The 18,700-nt window shown below is 41.0% G+C and overlaps 1 pseudogene across 1 annotated transcript in view; it reads left to right on the forward strand.

The window, feature by feature from the left end:
* Window positions 1-2,137: 2,137 nt before the first annotated feature.
* LOC147697001 (suppressor of tumorigenicity 14 protein homolog) overlaps window positions 2,138-18,700 on the forward strand; it is a 381,221-nt pseudogene continuing 364,658 nt past the window's right edge. The window contains exons 1-3 of the transcript XR_015299131.1: window positions 2,138-2,255; window positions 2,518-2,686; window positions 3,317-3,441. The product of XR_015299131.1 is annotated as a suppressor of tumorigenicity 14 protein homolog (transcript). The remainder of the gene's footprint in view (window positions 2,256-2,517; window positions 2,687-3,316; window positions 3,442-18,700) is intronic.

Below are 18,700 nucleotides of genomic sequence, written 5' to 3' on the forward strand. Positions count from 1 at the left end.
TTAAATAGTGAGTTCAGGCACACTAAACTTCCCCTCTCCATCTTAAGCCTATGGGAAGATAGGCTGGAAACATATTACACAGCCTTCCCCATTCTGTCCTATAGGCAAGATGGCCTTGCAACAGTGAAAAACGAAATGGAGAGTATTTTACTGTCAGGACATGGTACACACCTTTAATACATGTCCTACCTTTCACATACACTGCACCCTGCCCATTGGGGTACCCTGAACATACCGTATGGGTGTCTGATGTGCAGCCAAAGGGAAGGGTAAGGCTTGGCAAGTCGGTGCACTTGTCAGGACAACAAAGCAGTTTAACAAACCTCGCACAGGCACTGCAGTGGCAGGCCTGAGTTCTCTCTTTAGGGCTACTTGTGTGGTTAGCACCATTAGTGCTGCAGGTCTGCTAGTCAATCAATCAATAAATCAATCACGACATTTGTATAGCGCGCTACTCACCCGAAAGGGTCTCAAGGCGCTGGGGGAGAGAGGTATGTTAGTGCTCGAACAGCCAGGTCTTGAGCTGCTTCCTGAAGATGTAGCATTTTTATAACTAGCCCTTGCACACATAGTGCACTTTACTAGGGACTTTGCTAGTAAGGCAAACATACCAATCATGGACAACCAATTACCATTACACTTTACACAGAGAGCATATGCACTTATGGACTGCTCTGCAGTAGTAAATTGCCCAGAGTCCTAAAACCAACAAAAACAGGTCAGAAACAATACAGGAGGAAAGCAAAACGTTCAGAGATGACCCAGCAAAAAGGGCCAAGTCCGACAGGTAGGGATACTAATTATCAGTTTCTGGTCCTGATGAAGCACCATGGATCCCTCCTGGACCCCGGAGATGTGAAACATGTTGACCTATACATTTTAAATGGCTGCCTCTCTTTGTAATTAGAAGTACACAATCTACACATATCTTTTATTCTTACCAAGGAGACCTAGATTTAATGTACCTTTTGGTACACCATAGGCAGTTTTAACTCACCACCTAACTCATCTCACACACCCACACTCATCATCAGGCTATTTCACTAAAAGACCTCCGCCAAAGAACCCTCTCGCATGCCCCTTTTGGTATTGCAGTGCCTACCTCATGAGGAGCTAAGCCCGATGATGAAGCATGACACCCTCACAGGTGTGTGAGGGCACTACTTCCGAAATAGGAAGACCCCCCCCTCTACATTGCTATATATCCATTCTGAGACATACTGCCACAGGAACAGATACCCTTTTAGTGTTTTCATCTGTATTTGCACCCCGCCATTGTCCACACTTCCCAGCTCCCTGGAAAGATACTGCATAAACAAGAACACATTTCCAATATACACATAAGAAATGTTTGTGATGTGCTGAGCGTTTTCTGCAGCATGTTAGAGGCACCTTGCAGAGCTTTACCTGCAAGACCGTCATAGATTACATGGTGATCTCGGAGGAGGCATCATCTTCAAAAAGGGAAAAAGACTGATCAGCTTATTTTGTTAGGCTGGGCAGCTACTAGTTTGACATCAATGACAACATTTTGTGTGGCTGAGCAGAAGCAGGTCCACTAGCAAAGCCATCTTCCATTATCCTTGTAATCGGGTGGGAGAATGCAAAGAGCAGAATAGGGACTGCTTTTGCTTTTTTGCATAATTGTCATTAGCACCCTACTCTGCACCTGTCCCTTAATTTGGCAATTGATCTATTTCTTTTGTGTACTTTCAACTTGGGAATTTCCTATTTCCCCCTCCCATCAAATTATGCTGTTATGAACTCGGTCCTTTGGTATTTACTTATTTTAGGCTCCATTAATAAAATACATACCACTTTAAGAGAAATTGAACAATAGTAGCAAGGCTAATATTTACCTTGTTCTTTTGTTAGTGCCACACTAGAGTGTCATTTTTCCTCTGCGCACACTGCAAGTCACGGCCTTGCTCCTGCGCGGCACACAAAGGGTTACACTCCGGATTCTTTTCTCCCAGCCTACTTTGGATGCAGACACGCCAGAAGGGCAGGCTCTGCAATGTCAGCCTGCAGGGTGGAGAAGAAATGGGGGAGACACCAGAAAACATGAGCAAACCCTTTTAAAACAGAGACTTTTTAAAAGCAACTGTAGTTTAGTCTCCTCTTAGAATTGTGTTTTATGTCTTCCTGTCCACAGACGGTGGGGAAGCAAAGGGATGCTATCTTTTTCCAAGGAAAGGATTTCTGTTATCTATAGCATTCCTATTGTTGGTGACCCAGAACCTATGTCTGAGCAGGTAAGGAAGCCTTCAGTTTTCTAAACAGTAAACCGATTGTTTCAAGATGTACAGTTTTTACAGGTAAATGTCTCCTTTTTAATTGCTATTCAGTAGACTACACGTTGACGTGTGAGAAGTTTTGCCTACATACTAATGCAGTCTTACTGAAATTCAAAGTAAAGTATTTAAAATGCTCTTCTCTGTGTATAGAAATTAGAAAGATTTTCACTTAATTTGCAACAACCCTTTTTGGATGTGTAAGCCAATATTCCTTTCTTAGAGCCTGGCATTCCACAATGTTGAGAATCGAAAAGATGAGCAGCAAAACCTACAGCTTGCCTTTCTGAAAGTGAGGAGTTTACAGTCGTTGAAAAAAGAACTTGTCAGGGTATTTCCAATCATTTCCTTGGCGGCTATAATAATTATATTGGTCCTGTACTACTGCTCATGTAAGTTCAATTTATCAGTAGCAATCTTTATTTAACGTTTTGAAATCTTACTGTAATGTATTTGCACAGATTTTTAAAACAAAATATAGGTATGCTTAAATTAAAATGTGTTGCTCTTGTCGCTATCAATGGAAAATACATCTGGGCTTTACCACTATAGCATGCTTTCACGTGCATCTATATGAATTTGCTTATTTGTTAATACATAGATAGAAAAAGACAATTGTGTGCCAGAGTAAATAAAAAATAAGATAAGGGACACGTTTTTTTTGCATTTCATTTGCATGAATGCATTTATGAAAAATGGAAAATGTAGGTATGTGTGACTGATTTGATTGGTGCCCTAGAAGTTATTATAATTCCATACAAGAGATTTGACATTATTGTCGTGCATTGGCACCGCGTCGCTGCAGTATGCATTCCTTGGGACAGTACGTTTTTTTCTGTTATCTGTGTATATTGAATTCTTTTCTGCTGGCTTCAGTTCTTAAAGCATGTACAGTATGCCTTATCATATCAAGTTGCACTGAATATTCTTTTTTTTTTGGCTTAGCTTTTTTCTGCGGCAAGTGCAGGCGAAAGTTGGCAGTAGTTGATTTTTCTTGGCAAAATGTGATCTTTTCTTAATAGCTCCAGCATTGACGGTCTTTTATGTGGGTGGAAGTGTAGACATTTCTAATCAGACCTACACGAGTGACCTAGCAGATCCAGAGTCGCCGACATTCATCTTACAAGCCGAAGCGATGCGCAATTATGTAAGTTCTTGTGCTCTATGAATTGTGCCTGAAATAATGCCTATCCAATTTTGTTGCACAAAGAGATGTTGTTAGTTCGACATTAAAATCCCTGTTCAGAAACCTGAGGTTTGAAACCTTAAACCCTTATCATTTATCTAGAGTAAAAAAGATACAAAGGGGGTGGCTTAGGAGGGATTTCCATTACATGGCGTAATGCAAGTAGACTGGTGGAGCGGAACCCCTGGTCCGAACAAGTGACATTGGTAAAGTTCTCCAATGTTTACCAACAAATCTTCTGCAAACTTCAAACCCAGAGAGGTTTTGCAGGTCCAATCTTCTTCGTAAATCCTCTCAACACAATACACCAGACACATTTAATTAATTACTGTTTGGGATGGATTCTGCCCTTGGATAGTGCTCTGAGGCATTCTTTAAGTGAGCTATGTTGATGTTGATAAGCAGCTATTCCTTGCTGGCACTTCCATACAAGTTTAGATTCAAGAGTTCATTAAGGTGCCCTTGTTCCATTCTAAGAGAAGGACCCGACACACAAAGGACCCTTCTGTTAATATGTATTTCCCAACAGAGTTTTGCTTGTGTTTCAAAGCAGCTTTGTGCATGGCTGACATGGGTTGCATTTGCACGCCTTTTAATGTAGAAAATGTCTCGAGTGCTTTGGACAATGAAAAGCGCGCACAGCATGTTGCTTTGTGAGTGATTGTTAAGTGTAGAACACCGGCCTCGACTAAAACTCAATGTGCATTTGTGGAGAACATTAATTTGTACATATCTAGTGACAAGTCTTGAAAGATGGCTAAAGTCTGAAAGTGGAAGTCATGTTCTGAAAATGTAGACCTATTAGATATAACAAAACTTAGAAGGTGAGAGATTCCAATGTACACCGATTGACATATTCTGTAACTCTAAACACAAACAGTGCTCTTAGCGTGATCATGGGTGTTTAAAAGTGTATATCACACGAAAGAGGATCGAGGTAGTCCACAAAGGTTTATTGGACATGATGTTAATGTGTCATGAATTATAAACCTAGTAGCCAGAAAGAATGCCTTCAAAATCGTAAGAGAACTTTGTTGGATTTGTGTTTTTGAATTGTTTTTTTTGCTTTACGTAACAATTTAAATATCTATGGAACAGTGTTTGTATATTTTGAGCTATATTCTGATCGCCCACTGCACCACATTGCACAAAGCTACACATTCTGTTGCACAGTGATGACGTCATTATTATTTTTCCTCTACTGGTTTATTATACTAATAATAGCTTTTATTTCTAAAAACTGCTTCATACTGATGTACATCTCCGTCTTAGGGCCCTATTCTGATGCGGGTTGGAAAGCTTCCCTACCCATTCGGTTCGGAAATGGTTTCCAACCCACTCGGAACAGGCGAGTCCGACCGACGGAGTACGATGCACCCGGATGCTTCCCGATACGATTTGGTTGGACTCCCATTGACTTCAATGGGAGCATATGTTCCTAACTGCATCATAATTGGGCCCTCGGTCAGGAAGACACGGTCCCCATCCGATTTGGAAGGAGCAAAGGCTGTTAGGTGGCCTTCCTAACCGCATCAGAATCAGGCCCTAGGTGGGAATGCTTTCCTAATCGTATCAGAATCAGACCCTAAGTGTTGTAAATAGCAGGCTTTGCAATATTCCACTTAAATAGCCCACCCACTTAAGTTATCAAGGGGACCATGTAAGGCTGTTTGTTAACGGAATTAGGATTCTTAGCCCCATTTGCATTGTGTCTACCGAATTCACATTTTGCGCCGTTGGGCAAGCAGCTGGAAATGCACTTCAAATAGAAATTGAATCTAGTTTTCATCTAAGCTAAAATCCCGCCATCCAATAATTCATCAATAGTAGTAATAAAATCCGTAAAGTGTTAAGAGTGTTTAGATTTGCAAAAAAGTTGTCAGTGCAGTTATGAAAACGTGGACTCGTTAAACTTAGATCGTGGTAGATTCCAATAGCGCTATATCATGATGGTAAACTAGACCTCAGCCTTTTTGTCAAAAATTCTGTACGTAGTCAGATAGGGCTGTCCTGGGAAGTCATGCAGAATGCACTGTTTTGAACCTAAGGCCAATGAGCAATGAGAAAGCTGTTCAAACTATCACCATATTGCAGTAATTCCTCGGGGAGAGCAAGTCTTCTTTGGCACCCCCCGGTCTGGAAACAGGCATATCCAAACCTTTAGACAGTGTGTAGTTATATCTTGGCATAAACTCGTATGCATGGATTATAATAAACTCAAGCTTTCCCCTCCACCATGCATCATTCTAAAACTGTACACTTTGGGATATATTTACAAGGGGATAGCATAACCAGATCATGACTTTTAGTGACGTTCTGGTGGCGTTATGCCTTTCTCCATATTTACAAAGCGGTTTTAAGCCACTTTTTGTGGCCTAATGCCGCCTTGAAAATACGGCCCCTTTACACGCTTCACTTTGTGTGAAAGGGCCTGCAATGGTTGTTGCTGTGGGCTTACCACTGAAAAACCCATTGCTTTGTGACGCTGCCCCAGATTTACAAGGATGTGTAAATCTGAGGCAGCTGCAAAAACTAAGAAACGGGCAAAGCAAAATATGACAGATGCGCCAAATAGGATCCTGTGTGCAGAAGGTATATGTATAAATAACATGGAGATATCTGAAGGAAATGAGATAGGCACATTTCACCGAGCGTACAATGCACAAAACTGTGTAAAAAATGTTAACCAGAAAATGTTAACTGTTATACGACGTTTACGAATCATATGATTGAAAGGTGAGGACACTGTCATTGATGTATAAATGCGAGTAATGTACAAAACACAGTCAAAGATGGAGGCCATTAACGAAAATGCACAGTCCTCTTTCTATGTAGATTACAAGGCGTCTATGTAATGCACACAGTCCATCACCTCTGATGTGTGAGCAAGGGAGCCCAGTCTCTTGAAACACGTTACGACATCAAAATAAAGACCTGCTGATCACTATTATTTCTACCAAGAGTGCGCTATTATTTGTAAACTGTGCCGAAATACTTTAGCTAGCCGTGGCTCTGTCGGTGTTTGCGAGTCACCAGAGGAAGGGCGGTTTTTCCAGGAGGAGACGAAAACTGCTATTGGATGTATATATCTGGTAACAAGACAAAATATCGAATTCAAAATATAGAATTACCAAAATATCGAAGAAAAAATATAGAATGGACAAAATATCGAATGGACAGAATATAGTGGTGAAAAATATCGAATTGAAGGTAAGTAATTTAATATCGAATAGTATTTTTACCCCTACGCTATCCAACGCTTTCCCTACTGTTGCACTCTCTGGAGTGGGAATAGTAATTTTTACCCGTAAGCGATCCAACGCTTTCCTTACTGTTGCACTCTCTGGAGTGGGAATAGTCATTTTTACCCCTACGCTATCCAACGCTTTCCCTATTGTTGCACTCACTGGAGTAGTAATAGTAAATGGTATATTTATTATTTCATTCATTTTAAATGACTTTTAAGACACTTAAAAAAAATCGATATTTTGACTAACTATATTTTTTAAAACTATAGTTTTGATTCAATATTTTTGTACTTACCTCTTTTGTAGCTGGAATTTGATATTTTTGCATTCTATATTTTTTTCTTCGATATTTTGGTAATTCTATATTTGTGTATTCGTTATTATGTCAGTGATCCCCTGAGAAAAAAATGATGGTATACCCTTATAATCATTGCAGAATATTCATGACGGTTAAATCTTCTAGAAACAGAATGCCATTGAAGGCACACACACACGCACAACCATGCACACAATTACAGGGGGCTATACATATGTAAACAAAATATACAATCATAAAGACACAAATGGATTCATATAAACCACATATGAACCGGTACATACACATGTACAAACTAGAGACACACCTCGGGTATTGCACTTTCGTTCTCAAATACATATAGAAATTGAACACCAAGAAACATATACCTCACACACCCTTCATCTCATGCATAGATGTACAAAAACATGCAAGCACATACAAATATCCATATAGACAAATGCATCAAGCACACAAAAGGTTATGGAGGGAATGTTTGCAATATGTGCAATCATTGGCAATCGCTTGGGGTAGCATTCAAGCCCATTGCTCAAATTGCCACTTCAGTTTGGCCCAAGCCATTCACAAATCATTCTGACTGTGCTCCAATAGGAAAAGTAAATCCTGAACTGCTAGGCCAAGTCCTCTAAAACCTGAACTCAATCCTCCCAAAACTGGTTTCACCCATGTTGGGGCTCATCAGTCGGGTGAAGCTGATAGACTGAAATGTGGCCCAATTAAATGCCAGTGGCAGAGAATATTTCAAGCATTCCATTCATCACATTTTTGTTGATGCAGTTTACTACCTAGGTGTGAGGGGTTCCTCAGACATAGGTCCCATGGTCACTCTGCCATAGGACTCAAGCAATACATCACTATCTAAGTCAAAACCAGTCGGGATGGCTTATAGCAGCTTCTAGGAGGCCTCTCCTAGCAGTTCAGGATGAACTGTTCCCATGAATAGCAGATTTGGTACTGATATACATAAGGTGGATCCTAGTCTATTTTGGCATGATGGGTGAATAACGATGGTCTGGAATGTGGCCCTGGGTGATTGCCATTGGCCAAGTATAATTCAATCGTTCCATGCATCACCTTGCTGTTGTTACAGTTTACACCCTAACTTGGGTCCAGTGCCCACTGTGCCAAAGGATTTAAGCTATACCTCACAGACGAGACTTAAGTAGGTTGAACCAGTCTGGTGTTGCTTGTAGTTCCTTCTGAAGGGGGCCTTGCCTGACAATTTGGGACTGACTGCTCCCATGAGGAGCAGGGTCTGTACTGATTTGCATAAGGCTGGCCTTTGTCTAGGATGGTATGGTGGCCGACAAACGATGGCCAGGAATGTGTCTCTGAGCAATTGCCAGCGGGTCAGATTAATTCAAGCATTCCATCCATCACCTTGTTTTTGTTGTAATTATAGGAAAATAAAATCACTTACAGATGCACACACATAAAAACAAATACAAGTCATCATATGCACCATACATGCTCATTCCCTACATTTCCCATTTCACTGCCAGATAATTTTCTTCCTCTGCATCCATTCACCCATCTACACTACCAGACATCAACTCCCCAATCATAAAAGGATTAATAAGATGGAGGCTTTGCCTGTGCAAGATATCCATTTCCTATTCCAATGCGCTATATGCATATATGGATGAATGAATGAATGAACGAATGAACAAACATATGAATGAACAAATGAATGAATTGCATCCTGGTGCTTTCTGATAAAGAGGAGTGAGTGAACACAGAATTTATAAAAGATGAAATTTGATCTTTGATGTCTTATACTCCACTATCCATCAAAAGAGATGATGAATACATTGAATAGGGACAAGCAGGGTCTAAGCACGAGCACGTCACCGAGAGGTGGAACTGGCTGGTCCTGCCTCTAATGGGAATACAAACACAGCTATTAATTTTGAACATACATAAAGTGCAGCAATAGTGTTTCTTAAGATAGTGATATGTTTTTTTAAAGGCGCAATAATCCAGTTGGAAGCCACAGCTGAAAGGTTCAAAATGCAATGAGAGCAGTCAATTTTAGAATCGCGGAGGTTTAAAGTTAGTGGTTCTTCAATCCCTATTGTTAGAGATTCTGCCTTAAATTTCTTCCCATAGCAGACAGATACTCTGTGCATGTTGTCTTCCGACAGGAGGTTACTAAGAAGCATGCATGGAAGTGTTTCCAGTCATCGCTGTGACAGGCAATCGAAGGGATACATCCTTAGTCCGGTAACCATAAATAGAGATATTACTCAGATATAAATAATTAAAGATGACCAGGAAGGGAATGATGAAAAAGAAAATGGCAGAGACCTTCTACATCCAACTAGACTGCCGGTTGTTTACAAAGGGACTCCACCTAGGTCTTGCTTAATCCTCTAAATTCTGAGCCTCCCCTCTGTTCAAGACAAAGACATGTTAATGTTCCTTGGTGCGGTGTGTACTTAAGTGTTCAGAACACTTTCCCCCTAAAGATATCGAAGCCAAATTTGTGTTATTTGTGCAGTTTGGCTTGACAGCGCTGCTGTCACCAGACCATTATGTAAGAAATTCCAAGTTAGGGGCTTTGGCTCTAGCCACAGGCTGGAAGCTAGCTGCTTTCTTTAAATAATGTTTTTAAATCTTATGGGAATGCATTTACATTAACATTAAAAAAATAACATAGGCATGGTTTTATTAAAAGCTCTTATTGTAAGCAATTTTGATTGTGCAGAATGTGTGTGATTCCACAAAAAAGTGATTTCCCTCCACGCAGTCCTGATCCCTTTGTTTATTTATTTAGCTGCCTGATTTTGAATTTTCAGGGGCGCACACACACACATGACATTGCAATGCTAATAGAGTTTCTAACTAGATAATGTACTGGAGTTGTCTTTCTCTGCCAGCACTACTGGTTGGAGGAGAGCAGACCTGAGGTAAAGACCCAGCACCCTGCCCTTTCATTATTAACTTTAGATTTCAGGGTGGAGATTTGTGTTTGAAAGCAGTATGGGATGCCCAGGGATACACTAATGTGCATACACTTTTAGTTCCTGCTTGACAGTGTAACTAGTCCCTTAACTTAAGTGATAAGCAAAAAAAAAAACTTTCAGCGTACTTCTGAGAGAGGGGCCTAGGCTCCGTACAAATGTTGTTTTCCCCGAGTACATGATTTGATTGGGCCGAATTTATGTGATTTCACTAAAAAGACTGCTTGCATGGAACTTTTTTAATACAACGGCACTAGACCTGATATATGTTAAAATCAATAGACTTGTAAGACTGGTGTGTTATTACTTTCAATGAAATCCAAGCCATAAGGTATTTTGTTATGTGTAATTTCACAGGTTACCACAGTAGCAAAGGGTTTTGGTGGTGGCCTCACACTCACACAAACCCTGGAGGTTTTCACTGTGATGATTCTTGATAGATCCTGTTGAGTGGGGTTGTATTTTGTTTTGCAAGCTGTATGTTCCTACATTTTTGTAATTTCATAACTGTATGCATGATGGTTACCAGTTTATGTGCACTTGTATAGGCCAGTGTTAGGTAAGGTGTAACGCAAATAATAACAGGCAAAGGCTTCATCGGTTCATTGGCAGAAATCAAGCCACATTTCAGAAGTTTGATCTGTTTATTATGAAATGTTAAAACATAGCCAGTAGGCCTGACCTACTTATTGTGAGAAAAAAAACACACGTTAAAGACAACAGGATTTTAAGGATGGGTTGTTACAGCACTGTGCTAAAGTCTGTACTCAGGCATTTTGTTACATGGGATTTCACAGATTAACATACTAATCAAGGGGATTGGTGTTGGTGAATTACCTGAAAAAACTGTGAGGATACAAGATATGCACTACAATGATCCTTGTTAGAATCTTTCTGGAGAGATTGTATTTTGCTTTGTCAACTGTAATTGTGTGTATCCATTTGTACTTTTATGACTGTATAGTGCATGGTTGCCTTGTTAAACATTTACATTCAGTGCAGTAGGCTTGAATTGGTTTTGGTGACATGCTAATGATAAAGGCTATCTATGGGCCTGATCATTTATTATGAAATGTTAGTATAAAGGCAGTAGGCCTGGCATATTGATTGTGAAAAGCATATGTTAAAGTCAATAGACATGTTATGGTGAATTGCTATTACTCTGAATTTTAGCCTACAGTTATGTTTTTTATTATATGGAATCTCACCGACTACTTTAGTAGGAAAGGTTTTTAGTGATGGTTACTCCCTGTAAAAAGAAAATTGATGGACAGAATGCAAACAATGTCATACATTCACCCCAGTACAGAGATCTGGGCATAAATCCATCTTTGTTTGCTCACCAGGCCATTCCAGTTTGGACCCAGCCATATGCAAATCAGTCTTAACCCTGCGCCCAATGGGAACAGTCTAGCACGAACTGCCAGGCCAGGTCCTCCCTGGACTGGAAACAAGCATCCTAGGACCAGTTTCGGGCTTTCAGCCCCCATCAGCTAGGATAGCTTGACTCCAGTGGCATGCAGAGCACGGGACCCACGCCTGGGCATACCCGTCCCGCTCAGGGTGACAAATGCAAAAGGAACAATTGATGGACAGAATGCAGAACAATGTTATACATGCACCCCAGTACAGAGTTCTGGGCCTAAATACATCTTTTTTTACTCACCATGCCATTCCAGTTTGGACCCAGCCATATGCAAATCAGTCTTGACCCTGCACCCAATGGGAACAGTCAAGCCCGAACTGCCGTGCCAGGACCTCCCTGGACTGGAAACAAGCATCCTAGGAACGGTTTCGGGCTTTCAGCCCTCATCAGCCAGGATAGCTTGACTCCAGGGCATGGAGAGCACAGGACTCATGTCTGGGCATACCCGTCTCACTTGGGTGAAGCCCCGAAACCGGTCCTAGGATGCTTGTTTCCGGTCCAGGGAGAACCTGGCTTGGCAATTCGGGCTGGACTGTTCCCATGAGGCACAGGGTCAAGAATGATTTTCATATGGCCAGGTCTAAACTGGGGTTGCATGGTGAGCAAAAGAATGATGGATTTAACCCAGACCTTCTGACTGGGGGTGAGTGTTTTGATTCGTTCTGAAATCCGTCCATCAATTGTGTGTCTTTTGGTTACTCCCTGTACAAACATTGGGTGTTAAAGATTTGAACTGTGAGAATGCTTGGTAAGCCATGTTAGAGGAGATCATATTTTGCCTTACCAACTGTAATTGTGTATACATGTTTTATTTTATGACTGTATTGCTCATGGTTGCCTTCTGGGAACGTTTACTCTCTGTACAGTAGACCTGAGTGGATTATATCCAATGATAACAGCTTTAGGCTTGATTTGTGTGCAGGGAAAAGTTATGCCAGATGCTATAGGTCTGGCCTGTTTATTAGGAAAAGATATTACAAAGGTAGTGGACCTGGTTTATTTATTGTGAAAAGCATATGATAAAGGCCATAGAAAAGTATTTGGTTACACGTAATCTCATAGATTACCATAGTAGGCAAGGGTTTTGCTGTTGATTACCAACTCTGACAAACCATGGGAGCAGAATTTCCCCTTGATCATTCTTGTTAGGCCAATTGAGAGGGGTTGTACATTGTTTTTCCAACTGTAATATTGTACATATTTGTAATTTTGCAACTGTATACATGATGGTTGCCAGTAAATGTGCACTTTAGTAGGCCTGTGCTGTATACAGTGTCAAGACATTGGAAAATGCTTGAGGCCTTATTAGTACACTAGAAAAAAGTTATGTCAGATTCCTTAGGTGTGATTTCCTTATGAGGAGAAATTGTAACATACCATGATGGCCTTATTTACTTATTATGAAAAGTATGTGTAAAAGGTAATAGGCTTTAAAAGGGGAACTGTTATTGCAATGTGTTAAAGCCAGTAGGCAAGGGTATTGGTATTGGTGACTCACCCAATCTAACCATGAGGGTAGACGATTTGGAATATAGTAATCCTTAGTCTCTATTAGTAGGGATTTTATATTGTTTTGACAGCTGAATTGTGTGTCTATTTGTTAGTTTATTATGGTATACCTGGCGGTTGCCGATGATAACAACTAGAGGCCTCATTGGTTCACTAGGGAAAATATTTCTAATGCCATAGATCTGATCTGTTTACTATGAAAAGGTAGGAAAACGCAATAAACCAGACAAATTGATTGTTTAAAGGATGTGTTAAAGTTTGTAAGCAGGTATTTGGGGATGAGGGTGTTGTTATGTGTCTGTGTTAAAGCCTAGAGATAAGTATCTATTTAAAATAAATGCCACAGATTATGTTTGTTGGAAAGGATTTTGGTGTTGAATACCGTCTAAGGGAATCCCTAGGGGGAGAAGACTTGCACTGTAACAATTCTTGGTAGAAACCTATCTGCCCGGAACTTGTAAATAAGAAAATCATTAAATAATATATACATCCATTTATTAGATATATAGCTGTATAGGCACACAGAGGGTCTTGGTTCAGCTCTTTTCTGCCATTGATCTGTTTAAGTGTTTTTGGACCTGACATCCTTAGCGTAATTTTTCCCCAACTTTTTGCTTTCCAGGCTCCTGTTTTTGCTGCCTTCGCTTTTACTGGCTTTGGGACTCTGCACACTTTATCACAACTAACCAATGCTCAAGTGCTTGTGTTCTCTCCTTTAAACATTGTAGCATTGGCTTACACCCAATCAACACATTCAATTTACTCATACAACCCAAGTACAGGGATATTACATGTACCCAGGGCCTGTAAATTAAATGCTACTGGAAGGCTAGCAGCATTCATTGTGCCACCCACTTAAGTAGCTCTATAAACCTGCATCATGCCTGCCACTGCAGCCTGTGTGTGAAGTTTTAAACTCTCACTTTAACCTGGTAAAATAGACCTCTTGTATGGCCCCCAAACCTCCTTTTTTATTACATATAAGTCATTCCTAGGGTTGGCCCTAAACAGCCCAGAGGGCAGGATGCAATGTATTTAAAACGTCGGACATGTACTTTTAAGTTTCACATGCCCTGATAGGGAAAAGCTCCTATATAAATTTTTTACTACTGTGAGGCCTACCTCTCTCATACAATTGCATTGGGTTAGCTTATTACCTTTAATAAGTGATAACTTGCAATTGAAAGTAGTTAGGAATGCCTAGTCTGGTTTCCACAGAATTGTAATTTAAAGCCCTTTTTAATGGTGAAGTCGGATTTTAAGGCACAATTCTGAAAATGATGCTATTGGAAAGGAGACATTTTCTTGTCCCAAACATCAGCCTAAACTTTGTCCCTGTCTGGCGTGACCAGATGTCCATAGTTTGCGCTATGTGCTTCTAGGCACTAGTTTCACTTAAATCATTAAAATTGCATATCTCCAGTTGTACTGATTTGATTTTTGCTGTTTTGGTGTCAAATAAGTAATTACTATTTTCTAGATTGGTCTGGGATTTTTCTTGTGTTGGGTTTTCACTTTCGCTTCGCTGGGGCAGCTGTGCGCTTAAAAAATCAATTAACATAACATAACATAACACTTTATTACTGTTTGAAGTGCTGAATAAAAACTTTACACCTTGCCTCTAAGTTAAGCTTGACTGCTTTTGTGCCAAGCTATCAGAGGGTTAAGCACAGGTACATTTTGGGTTTCCCTGTGTTTGACCCTTACAGAGATTGTGGGTCCTGCTTGAGCAGCGTATCACCCCCTCAACCAGTAATGCAGCGGGTAACGGTCAGTCCATATCAGTCATTAGCTCTTGCCCTGTGAATGGCAACATTTTTGTTCACATGTATATTCGCCTGAAAATGAGTGTGTTTCAATGTCAGAGCTGGTTTTGCAGTCCTTTTGTTATAAATTTGCTCCTTTTATAGTTCCCCTTTCATTTCTTTGCTTCCCTCCTTTTTATTTTAATATTTCTTAAGAATATTCCACAGTACTACTGGCAGTGCAAACGGATCACTTGCTTAACGCTCATTTTATGTGCAGTGTTACATCCCACACAGCCATTTTCTCTGTACCAGGGGACTATTATGGAATGCTGTTGTCCATAGATTATAATTGTTTTACCATTCCTATATGACTCACACCTTGGTAGCGGTGGCTATGCTAGAACTTTAAGACAATAATAGACTATTTACAATCCCCCTGTAAGGCAGACACCCACTGCAATGTTTAGTTTTGTTAGTGCAAGAACTTGCCTGCCATGTTTACAAGGCAGCCTGTTTTCTTTTTTCTACCTGTATCTTTTAATTTCATATGCATATTGTTAGAACTGGGGGTCTCTAGTTTGCAGAGGTGGTACCTTTGACCAAATAAGGACCCTTGCTTCTAGTCAGGGTAAGAGGCTTCACTTCTAAAATAACCCAGCTCACCCCCTTGGTAGCTTGGCACGAGCAGACAGGCTTATCTCAGAGGCAGTGTGTAAAGCATTTGTGAACACATACAGTAATACAGTGAAAACACTACAAATGGACACCACATCAGTTTAGAAAAATAAGTACTCTTTACTAGACTTAACACAAGACCAAACGACAAAAATCCACAATACTGTAATCAAAAATAGACTTTAAAATAGAAGAAATAGCTTAGAACAATGTAGATGGTAACTGTGACACTTTACTTTCAAAGTACCTTAGATGCGTCTCGCAAAACAAGCGAAAGGGTCACAAGGAAGTTGATGCGCAGTTCCTTAAACTCAGGGGAGTGGATGCTTTGGTTCCTTACTGCTGCGTAGGGGAGTTGAGGCTCGCTCTCTTACTGTGTGTGGAGTAGATGCGTTGTTTCTTACTGCGGCCCACTGACGATGCAACAAGATGGCGCTTGATGCGATGTGCCGATCCGGTGCGATGCAACAGAATGGCGTCTTTTATGTGATGCGACAACGTTGGATGCGATGCGTGCACGCCGGATGGCCGTGCGGCGAACTCGGTAACTTCTGAGCCACGAGGGGCCTTGTGACACGATTCTCCAGTGATGCAACGGCGACCCACTTCTTCTCATTTCGTTCCACTCCCTGCGACACGCAGTCTTCTCAGAGGGCCCAAACAAAAGTAGGCACCTCTCTGCAAGTAGAATTCCCAGCAAGGAAATTCAGGGGGAGCTGGTGGTGAAGTCTTTGTGACCCTGAAACTTCAGAACAGGAGGCAAGCTCAGTTTCAAGCCCTTGGAGATCTTCCTCAAGATAGTAAAAGTACACACAAAGTTCCTTTTCTCCTTTGCTTGTCAATAAAGTAACCACTGCAGGCCAACCCCAACAGCACAGCACAGGGGCAGTCTCCTCCTTCAGCTTCCTTGGTTCTTCTCCTTGGCAAAGGTTTGTCTTGATTTCCAGAAGTGATATAAAGGTCTGGGGTTTGGGTCCCCCTTTTTATACACACAAATCCTTTGTCTCTGAAGGCAGAGAGTGTCTGTACCTAGCCCAAACCAGTTCTGGGTGCACTCTGCCAGCAAACAACTTCTTCCTTTGCCAGTGTGGGCCAGGGTCATCAGATGCACCACAGGAGGTGGAGCAATCATTGTGGAAGGCAGGCACAGCCCTTTTCAGGCCAAGGTGCTACTCCTCCCACCACTCAAAATGCAGATAGGTCTATTCTGCCTAGTGCTGACTCACCCATGCTCTTAGAGCCACTCTAGCCCCTGTCACTCACAGACCAGACATGAAATACACAAACCCAGCAGAGGCAGGCTGGATGGTTAGGCAAGAAAAGTACTACTTTCTAAAAGTGGTATTTTCAAACACAGAATGTAAAACTCACCTTCACTAAAAGATGTATTTTAACATTATGAGTTCAGGCATACTAAACTCAAATTTCTACCTAGGATTATAAGATGTTATAATCAAACTGCCCATTATGTCCTATGGGAAGAGGTAGCTTTGTAAAAGTGAAAAACGAAATTGGCTGTAAGTCACTATCAGGACATGCCACACACATCAGGTCATGTCCTGCCATTTACATACAATGCACCCTGCCCATGTGGGTACCTTGGGCCTACCTTAGGTGTGACGAACATGTAGAAATGGGAAGGTTTAGGGACTAGCATGTGGGTACCCTTGCCTAGTCGACAGGGCAACCCCTGACTGCACACAGGCTCTGCAATGGCAGGTCTGAGCCACATTTTACAAGCTTCTTCTGTGGGTGGCACTATCAATGCTGCAAGCCCACCAGCAGCATTTGATTTACAGGCCCTGGGCATACATGGTGCACTGTACTAGGGTCTGACAAGTAAACCAAATAAGCCAATCAAGGAGTCACTAATCCATTACTAATCCATTACATCAATTCAACATAGTGAGCACTTGCACTGTGGCACTGAATAGCAGTGGCACAGTGCCCAAAGCATCTAGACCAGCAAAACATATAGCAAAAACACAAGAGGCAACAGCAAAAAATGAAAGGGAGACCCACTCCTATGGCGCCTGTTCTAACACATATATTGTTAAGTTTGTGTGTGCTTTCTTGTGGTTGTGTGGTGAATTAAAGAATGAGTCAGTGGATGTTGGAATGGATGTATGAGAGCAAGAGTGCAAGAATGAGAGAGTACATGTATGATGACCTATTGAGTGCCTAAACCCATCAGTGACACAAAAGGCACTTTCATTCATAAGCCAGGCCTATTGGCATTGCTAATGCTCGTTTTCCACATGTTGGCGATTCTAAAGGTACACAAGGTTTGTGGATTCCCCTGAAGGTAGTTGAGAAAATAACCATAGAGTAGCGATATATATATTTTTTTTAACAAATGGAAAACAGTGCTGTTTAACAAAGTGTTTTGGGGCATATTATCAAGGACACTTGATAAACAGGAAACTGCCGATAAAGCAGAGATAATGGCCTTGAGAATATGCTCTATGAATTCTTATCGAAGCCCATGTTAGATGCTACAGACTCTCATAAGTATCCCGCTGGAACGCATGGGAACCAAAAAACAATCTTTGTAAAAAAAAGATGTTTTAATAAATAAAAATACTAATAGTGTAATAAGACCTCTTCCCTTAAAGCAATCTACATTGGTAAAGTAATATATTTTAAATAAGTTGAATTTCATGGTGCACTTCATGCCACACAGAATATTAGCTGTCTTTCACATTTTTCAAAATGTAATGCTGGAATTCATAAGTGTTAGACCTGGCATCATTGGCGTGAGTCTCCCTTCCATTTTTGACGGATTGCCTCCTCTGTTTTGATATGTTTTTGCTAGTTTTAGGCTTTGGGCACTGTGCCACTGATAATCAGTGCCACAGTGCAAGTGCTCCATATGTTAAATTAATGTACTAATTGGTTATTCCATGATTGGTTTATTTGATTTATCTGTCAGCCCCTAGTACAGTGCACCATGTGTGCCCAGGGCTTGTAAATCAAATGCTGCTAGTGGGCTTGCAGTACTGGCTGTGACACCCACAGAAGCAGCTTGTAAAGTGTGTGCAGTCTAGCACTGCCATGTCGACTTGGCCAAGTGCACCCACTTGCCAGTCCCTAAACCTTCCCTTTGCTTCATATTAGACACCCCTATGGTAGGCCCAAAGGCAGGGTGCATTGTAAGTATAAGGTAGGACATACCCTGATGCGTGTAGCATGTTCTAATAGTGAATTACCGCCATTTTCGTTTTTCACTATTGAAGGCTACCTGTTCTCATAGGCCAGAATGGGCAGTTAGAATATTACATTCTTATAATCCTAACTGACTCAGGGAACATGGTATAAATTCGAATTTAGTATGC

The sequence above is a fragment of the Lissotriton vulgaris genome, chromosome 8, assembly GCF_964263255.1.
Source record: "Lissotriton vulgaris chromosome 8, aLisVul1.2, whole genome shotgun sequence".
NCBI lineage: Eukaryota > Metazoa > Chordata > Amphibia > Caudata > Salamandridae > Lissotriton > Lissotriton vulgaris.